Source organism: Canis lupus, chromosome 5 (assembly GCF_048164855.1).
Source record: "Canis lupus baileyi chromosome 5, mCanLup2.hap1, whole genome shotgun sequence".
Taxonomy (NCBI): Eukaryota; Metazoa; Chordata; class Mammalia; order Carnivora; family Canidae; genus Canis; species Canis lupus.
Window position 1 is genome coordinate 73928450 of NC_132842.1, and position 8906 is coordinate 73937355.

An 8906-nucleotide genomic window follows, 5' to 3' on the forward strand; every position below is an offset into this window, starting at 1 on the left:
CCTCTCTTCCCGCCTCCCTCCTGGCCCGCGACCATTGACCGCGCGGCAAACAGCCCGCGTCTCCCACGATTGGTCCGCCCGCTGAGCCAATCGACGGACCCGTTCAGGAAGCGGTGGGCGGAGCTAAGGGATCCGGAGTTTGGCGTGAGTTGCTATGGTCACCAGATGCTTTGGAGCCTTCCAGAAAACCCTGAGCTACAAATCTGGCGGGTTCGAAGTTAAAAAGGGACAAACTCTGCGCCTCCTCCTTGAGAGTGACTTACCAGCCTGTAGAAGGGCGGGGCTGAACGTGTCCCTCGTCTTCTTCTCCAGCGCTACCATGAGGCAGTGCAGGCCCAGAAGGGAGCCGGGGCTGGCCCAAAGGACAGCCTACCTCCGTCGTCACAGCATACTCGCCAGAACCAGCTTCGTGGGATTACAAACCGTACGGTCGCGCGGGCGTCCGTCTTGGAAGGGCTCCGTGCTTGGCTTTAATGTTCTTCTGATGCAGTCCTGAAAATCTAAATTTTTGAACAAGAAACAGCACGTTTTGTACTGGGCTCTGCAAATTACATAATGGTTGCTGTATTCCACCTTCACTCCCGTTAGTGGGGGACACAACCCAGCCATCTAAAGATGGCCAACCCCTCCACTTTTGCAGTGAATTTCATCATCTTAGTCTTTTCAGGGATTCTAGCCTCGTTATTATCCTTTTTTTTTTTTAATATTTATTTATCCATGAGAGACACAGCTGCAGAGACACAGGCAGAAGGAGAAGCAGGCCCCATGCAGGGAGCACGATGTGGGACCCGATTCCGGGATTCCAGGATCACACCCTAGGCTGAAGGCAGGCGCCAAACCGCTGAGCCACCCAGGGACACGCCCCTTATCCTTTTTTTAATCTCCTACATCACAGATTTCTTTCTTCTGGATCATTCCCTTCAATTTGCAAACCTGTTCTAATGTCCCTTATTTCTTTTTTTATTATTCTGTGACCCCTGCTTTTCTCCTCCTACCACGCCGGTTTTCAGTTCTCACAGCAAAACTTGAAAAGATTACATGTCTCCACTTTGTTACCTAACATCTTTCCTTTTCTGAAAAGACTCTAGCAAAGGGTACAATGACTTTTTTTGGCCAAAGCGCATGAACCACAATTACCTTCCTCAACTTCTTTTTTTTTTCTTAAGATTTTATTTATTTATTCATGAGAGACACAGAGAGAGAGAGGTAGAGGGAGAATCAGGCTCCCTGTGGGGAGCCTGACGTGGGACTGGATCCCAGGACCTAGGGATCACCACCTGAGCCAAAGACAGACAGACACTCAACCACTGAGCCACCCAGATGCCCCATTATCTTCCTCAACTTCTCAGCAGCATTTGACACAGTTTGCCCCTTCTTCTAGACACACTTTTTTTTTCTTTAGGCTTCTGATCTGGATGGAATTGTGTTCCCCGAAATTCATATGTTGAAGCCCCCAATGTGATGTTTTGGACCAAGAGCCATTTAAAGAGGTAATTAAGGTGAAATTAATTCATAAGCATGTGGGGCCCTAATCCCATATGAAAGAGTGTCCTTACAAGAAGAGGGAGAGATCCCTAGGAAATCATAGGTACACAGAGGAAAGGCCATGGGTAGCAGCCTTCCACAAGACAAAGAGAGGACGTGGGAGAAAGCAAACACCTCGATCTTGGACTTCCAGCCTCCTGAGCTGAGAAATTAAGTTTATGCTGTTGAAGTCACAGAGTCTATGGTATTTTATTATACAGCTCTAGCAACCCAATAGAGCTTCTGTGTTACCACAGTGACCTGGTTTTCTTCCCACTGCACTAACACTCTTAGTGTCCTGCACCACCTAGACATTTACTAAAATGCTGGTGGCTCTGTCCTTTGCTCTCTCCTCTTCCTTCTTACACTTTCTCCTTAGGTAATCTCAAATCTCTGGCCCAGAGCTCACCTAAGCTTCTGGTTCTTCTGACTACCTCCTGGAAACTCCACTTAATGATCCGATAGGTATCTCACAACTCACATGGCTTTGGGAAGATGAAAAAGTTCTCGAGATGGATGGTGGCAATGGTTGCACAACAATGTGAATGTACCTAATACCACTGAACTGTATCCTTAAAAATGGTTAAAATGGTAAACTTAATGTCATATATATTTTTTACCACAATAAAAAATGTATAATTTTATGAGACAATTTGAAATTTGAACTATGACTAGATATTTGATCATATTCAAAAATTATTGTTTGGGGGCACCAGGGTGGTTCAGTTGATTAAGCATCTGCCTTCAGCTTGGGTCATGATCCCAGAGTCCTGGGATGAGCTCCACATTGGGGGTCCCAGCTCCCTGGGGAGCCTGCTTCTCCCTCTCCTTCTGCCTGCCGCTCCCCCTGCTTGCGCATCCACGTGCTCTCTCTAAAATCTTTTTTTTTTTTTAATAATTATTGTTTTTAAAAAACTAACATGGGGCAGCCCCGGTGGCGCAGCAGTTTAGCGCCGCCTGAAGCCCAGGGCGTGTGATCCTGGAGACCCTGGATCGAGTTCCACATCAGGCTCTCTGCATGGAGCCTGCTTCTCCCTCTGCCTGTGTCTCTGCCTCTCTCTCTCTCTCTCTCTCTCTCTCTCTGTGTGTGTGTGTATGTCTCTGTGTGTGTGTCTATGAATAAATAAATAAAATCTTAAAAAAATAAAAATAAAATAAAAATAAAAAACTAACATGGCCAACATCAGTACTCCCCCCATGCGCAAATTAATTTCTCCCAAAGTCTTCCCCATGTAGTCTAATGGCCTTTTACCACCAATTTACCAAAGTCCAAAACTCTACTCATCCACCCATTCGCAAAGGCCAAAATCTAGCCTCATCTAATCCTTTAGTAGTTTTGTCAGCTCCTCCTCCAAACTCAATCCTCAGTCCCCTTCTCAGCTTACTATGTGAAGCAAGGTGCTATTGTTATTCTGGTCCAAACCAGCATCATCTCTTGCATCCTAGCTTGTCTCCTTCCCTCCTTTCTCATCCCTTTCTGGTCTATCCTTCATCCAGCAGCCAGAGCAATTCTTCTAAAAGACAAGCCAGATCTTGCCACTCTCTTGCTTAAAATTAAGCCCTCATGGATTGCCATTCAGGACAGATTCCAAACTCTCAACCATGGTCTCTGAGGAGTGACACCAACAAGCCCCTGCCCGCCTTTCCAGGCACATCTTGTCCCAGGCTCCCCTTCAATCAACAGGCTCCTTTCTCATTGGCCTCTTTCACTTCTTCAAATGCTCTGTCCTGGTTCTGAGGCCTTTGCCAGTCAACTCCTTTCTGTCCATCAGATCTCAACTGAGATGCAACATCTTCTGTGAGGCCTTTACTAAACCTGATACATAGATTAAGTCTCCACCTCTGTGATTCTTGCTTTCAAAGGGCCTTGTGCTCATCCTCTAATTACTGACTACACTGAAACAATTAAGAAATGTTGGTTCATCTCCTCTTGCTGAAATATGAATTTCATGAAAGATAGCACCTGCTTGATTCATCTGAGCATTCAGCTCAGAACCTCAAACATTGTAGAGCCTCAGTAAATATTTAGGGAATGGATAAATGGTCTTTGCCTGGTACCATTGAATCTCATTATATCACTTATCAATAAATTCTGGTAAAATGTATTGACATAAGGACTTAGTACTGTATGAGCATTTTAGAAACATTATTTGACTTAACATAGTGCTCCTATGTTATTTTCCTTTGGGGGGAAAAAGAAAATAGAGACAGAGAAGTGAAGTCATGTGCTCAAGGTCACACAACTAAAAGACTAGAGCCAGGGTTCAAACCCACAAACCCAGACTCCAGAGTCCACATACATTACCCACTTCACCGTAGAGTTCTGTCTCCCTGAATTAGCATTCTGATTTTATAAATCACTCCCAGATGCTTATTGGATATGACTGCTCCCTGAGGAACCCAGACCTGATATTGGACCCTGGTGAATTCATTGAGATAATAAATATTGCCCTGGAAGGCCTCTTGGTGACCAGCCAGCAACACCTCCAACAGCAAGTAAGTGGGTAAGATTGTACCACCAGGTGCTAAGCATCGTGTTAGGGTTGTGGGCTGGATGACCTGGGAAATTAGAAAGGCAGCAATTTAGTCTTCTGAAAAGGTGGAGAGAGAAAGATGTGAATCCTGTGCTAGAGAATTAACATTTGTCCAAAACTATGAAAGGTGATAGGGAGCTTACGAGGCAGGCAGAGTAAGGGAAAGGCATTCCAGGCAGAGGGAATAGCATAGCAATAGAATAGCAATAGAGGGCAGAGCAAAAGCTTGCAGGCACGATGATAGATGACATGTCCAGGGAATGAAAAGGTGCCTAGTGCCACCTTCTGATTTCCAGTTCTGATTCTTTTTTTTTTAATTTTATTTATTTATTTATTTACGATAGTCACAGAGAGAGAGAGAGAGGCAGAGACACAGGCAGAGAGAGAAGCAGGCTTCATGCACCGGGAGCCCGACGTGGGATTCGATCCCCGGTCTCCAGGATCGCGCCCTGAGCCAAAGGCAGGCGCCAAACCGCTGCGCCACCCAGGGATCCCCCCAGTTCTGATTCTTAACCCAGGCCCTCTGCACCCCAGGATCTCATGGCTGTCCCCCTCAATTAGTCTGAGGCCTCTGTACACAACAAGAGGGCCAATACTTGCACCCTGGCCATAGGATTGCAAAGCGTTTTCACATACATCATCTTACGAGGAGTGCTTTAACTTCACAGATGACACCCAGCCCAGGGCCTGACACATAGTAAGTAGGTGTTTAATAAGTGTCACTCGTGGCAGCCCCAGTGGCTCAGTGGTTTAGTGCCGCCTTAAGCCCAGGGTGGGATCCTGGAAACCCGGGATCAAGTCCCATGTCAGGCTCCCTGAATGGAGCCTGCTTCTCCCTCTGCCTGTGTCTCTGCCTCTCTCTGTGTGTCTCTCATGAATCAATCAATCAATCAATCAATCTTTGGGGATCCCTGGGTGGCTCAGCGGTTTGGCGCCCGCCTTTGGCCCAGGGTGAGATCCTGGAGTCCCGGGATCGAGTCCCGTGTCAGGCTCCTGGCATGGAGCCTGCTTCTCCCTCTGCCTATATCTCTGCTTCTCTCTCTGTGTGTGTCTATCATGAATAAGTAAATAAAATCTTTAAAAAAAAATAAGTGTCAGTCATTATCATCCTTGGGATGATGATGGTTGTTGTTCCTGCTTGGATAGGAATACCTTCATCCCCCTGTCACTTGCTGATCAACTGAGATCATTGCTGTGAAAGTGCTTTATAAACCATGGAGTGCTGTACAGCGAGAACACTGTCAGGCACTTTTCCCCCAGAAAGCCTTCCAGATTCAAGGTACTCAGCCTCACCGCCCCATTTTATATATTTTTTTAAGATTTTATTTATTTATTCATAAGAGGCACACAGAGAGAGGGGGAGAGAGAGAAAGAGAGAGAGAGAGAGAGAGAGAGAGGCAGAGATACAGGCAGAGGGAGAAGCAGGCTCTCTGCAGGGAGCCTGACGTGGGACTCGATCCCAGGTCTCCAGGATCATACCCCAGGCTGCAGGCGGCACTAAACCGCTAAGCCACTGGGGCTGCCCTTGCTGTCCCATTTTAACTCCCCTGTCTGTCATTGATGTGGGCGTCCCACATCCCCTGTTGGATCTCCTGAAAGCAGGACTGTCTCTCCCTCTCCAGAATGGGGCTCCTCAGTGCTGGCCTGTGTCTCCGCAGCAGACGGAAGACTCCCCAAAGCAGGGTTCGTCTCTTCTCTCTAACTAGGGTCTCTGGGGGATGGTCTGTGTCACTCTAGTTAGATTTGGGATTCCCAATGGCAGGATTACATCTCCTCCCTTGAATGGGGACTCCTGAAGGTTGACTTGTGTCTCCGCCTTCAGACTGCAGGCAGGGCCTGGGCAGAGGGCAGCTGCTGGGCCATGTCCTCCACAGAGAACTCCCAACTCCTTGAAAAATTCCTTGCCCTCTGGGACCTCCAGGACTGACACTTCCACCCTCAGGCCACACACAGGGCTCAGAAAACACAGTGCTCCACAGTGCAAAAAGACACCAGACTAAACCTGGGGGTCCAGCTTTACCATGACACCCCATCCCCGGCTGAGAGATCGCTCTTCTGTGTCTCCTCCTCCTCAACTGCCTCCCCTGGAAAACGAGGGTGAGAACAACAACAATAATAATGACTACTGCCCTTCCTTTACAGAGCACTTGCTGTCTGCTAGACTCTTTGTCTCTTTGAGTCCTGACAAACACATAGGAAGGATGCTATTAGAGGCAGATTTCCTATGAAGCTAATGAAGCTCAAACCACCAGGCCCTTCACCGGCACATTCAAGGCCTTGGGAAAAGCCCAGCAATGTCTGTCTGTCTGTCTGTCTCTTTCTCTCTAGATATATAGATATAGATATATTATATATATTCTTTTATATGTATTCTCTTTAACTTGCACAAATAAAATTTTATTTGTGAAAAAAATAAATAAAATTTTATAACTACAATTGCTTCAGACCACATTTTCTTCCCACTCTATCCCACTTCCCAATACGAATGATTCCCAAGACACCTGGAAGTACGTGGGTGGTGGAAGAGAAAGAAGAATAGGTAAAGAGCAAGAGGCAAATCTGTGCAAAATTCTTTCAATCATCACTAAATTGTCTGTCATTTAATAGTGACACCAACTCAAAAAGGAAGTTCTCTCCTATAAGGGAGATGTGGCATATGCAATTATAAATACTCCATGCATATCTTTCTTTTTTTTTTAATTAATTTATTTATTTATTTATGATAGAGAGAGAGAGAGAGAGAGGCAGAGACACAGGCAGAGGGAGAAGCAGGCTCCATGCACCGGGAGCCCGATGTGGGATTCGATCCCGGATCTCCAGGATTGCACCCTGGGCCAAAGGCAGGCACCAAACCGCTGCGCCACCCAGGGATCCCGCATATCTTTCTTTTTTGATAGAATTACACAAAGTAGAATTTATCAAAATTCCTACTACAAACCTATTGGCACTACTACAAGTGTCAGAAACATCTGTGTGTGAAGTCACATGATTGTGTATCCTGACTCTCAGGAATAAAACAGGTTTTTATTACTAAAAAAGAAAAAAGGAAAAAAACATTTTTAAAAATTTATTTATTTGTTTGTTTGTTTATTTGAGAGAGCTAGCAGTGTGAGTGAGGAGAAGGGCAGAGGGAGAGAGAATCCACAAGCAGACTCCTCACTAAGCATGGAGCCCAACGTGGGGCTTGGTCCCCGCCCCTGAGATCATAACCTGCGCCGAAACCAAGAATCAACTGCTTAACTGACTGAGCCACTCAGGTGCCCTTAAAACATGTTTTTGATCAACCATGCAAGAGGAAAGACTGAATCATCTCTCCATTTTTACTGGAGAAATTTACTTTTAAAATTTATAGACAGTTCTTTTTTTTTTTTTAATCTTCCTTCTCTTCCTAAAAATTTGAGTCCTAAAACTATTAGGTAGAGCAGAACAAAAGGAAAGCATGTGACAGGGGGAGAGAGCCACAGTGGCTGAGAGCAAAAATCAGAGCCCCAGCAGGGTGAGGAGAGTGTTCACATGGCATGGAGTTCAGGAAGGTGAAGAAGGTGTCCCTGCGTGGGAGGGGGCAGCCTGCCAAAAGGTATCAGAGCCCACATGGGGTGAGGAGGGCATTTATAGGAGATGGGATGGCAGCAAAGCTAGGAGATTGTTTACAAACAAGGGCTTGATCCAGTAAGCAAATAAATTGAGAAAAATGGAAGCCAGATTTCTCAGTGTTAAGGAATGGAGGTATAAATATAGAGACGGGGGAGCTAGGATGAGCCCCATTATAGTGGATTAGAATTGCCTGTAATGGTAGGAACCCATGTTTTTAATATCTATAAATAGACATAGAAATAATTGTAACTGTAAATGAGTGTGTGTGTGTACACTCTTTAGCTCTGGAAGAGCCTGGGCACAGTGACACCCTCATAACAGTGAGGTCTTGGTTTCTGATGATCATCCTAGCACCAGATCATGACTTTTAAATACTACGCTCCACAAAAGATTGAATCAGAGATTCTTGGAGGACTGGTTGATTCCCGGGGCTTGAAAAGAGGTATCTTCTTATACCAGAGAACAATGGATGCTCAAAGAATGATGGGACATGTCAAAATGACAGACTCCAGTTTAAAGAAGCTGCCATAAGGCAAATCTGTGACAATCTGAGCATTAAAATAATGATAGTAATAGGTTACAAGCCACTAAACAAAATAGGAGACCATGAGTTCATAACTAAAGACACACATACATACATTCAAACTTTGAGAAGGTATATACCTCCATAGTCTCAAAACACCTCCTCACAAACTACACATCCATTACAAAGGGAAAAGAGTAAGTATAGTGGAGAAGACTGGCAGACATCACCTTAGCCAAGTGACCAAAGTGAAACATGGGACAGATGAAAATGTGTGCTACCTAATAAAATGTATCAAAAAGAACACAGCAGGGACGCCTGGGTGGCTTAGTGGTTGAGCGCCTCCCTTCGGCCCAGGGTGTGATCCTGGAGTCCCGGGATCGAGTCCCACATCAGACTCCCTGCTTCTCCCTCTGCCTGTGTCTCTGCCCCTCTCCCTGTCTCTCATGAATAAATAAAATCTTTAAAAAAAAGAACAGAACAGTGGGGCGCCTGGGTGGCTCATCGGTTGAGTGTCTGACTCTTGATTTCAACTCAGGTCAGGATCTCAGTGTCATGAGATTGAACCCTACATTGGGCTCCACACTCAGTGCAGAGTCTGCTTGTCCCTCTCTCTCTGCACTCCACCCACCCACTCACCATCCCACTTACTCTCTCTCTCAAATAAAATCTTAAAAAAAAAAAAAGAATGGGGCACCTAGGTGGCTTAGTCAGTTAAGCCTCTGGCTCCT

General features: G+C 45.7%; 1 long non-coding RNA gene across 2 annotated transcripts; it reads left to right on the top strand.

The window, feature by feature from the left end:
- The first annotated feature begins 16 nt into the window (after positions 1-16).
- Positions 17-6469, top strand: LOC140634121 (uncharacterized). 2 transcript variants are annotated; one of them, XR_012031650.1, is made up of 6 exons: positions 17-424; positions 1403-1490; positions 1904-2115; positions 3892-4020; positions 5681-5741; positions 6201-6469. It is a non-coding gene; the product is annotated as an uncharacterized lncRNA (long non-coding RNA). The 2 variants fall into 2 exon arrangements; XR_012031651.1 differs by lacking the exon at positions 1904-2115 and having other exon boundaries at positions 24-424; positions 6201-6467.
- The last annotated feature ends 2437 nt before the right edge of the window (positions 6470-8906 follow it).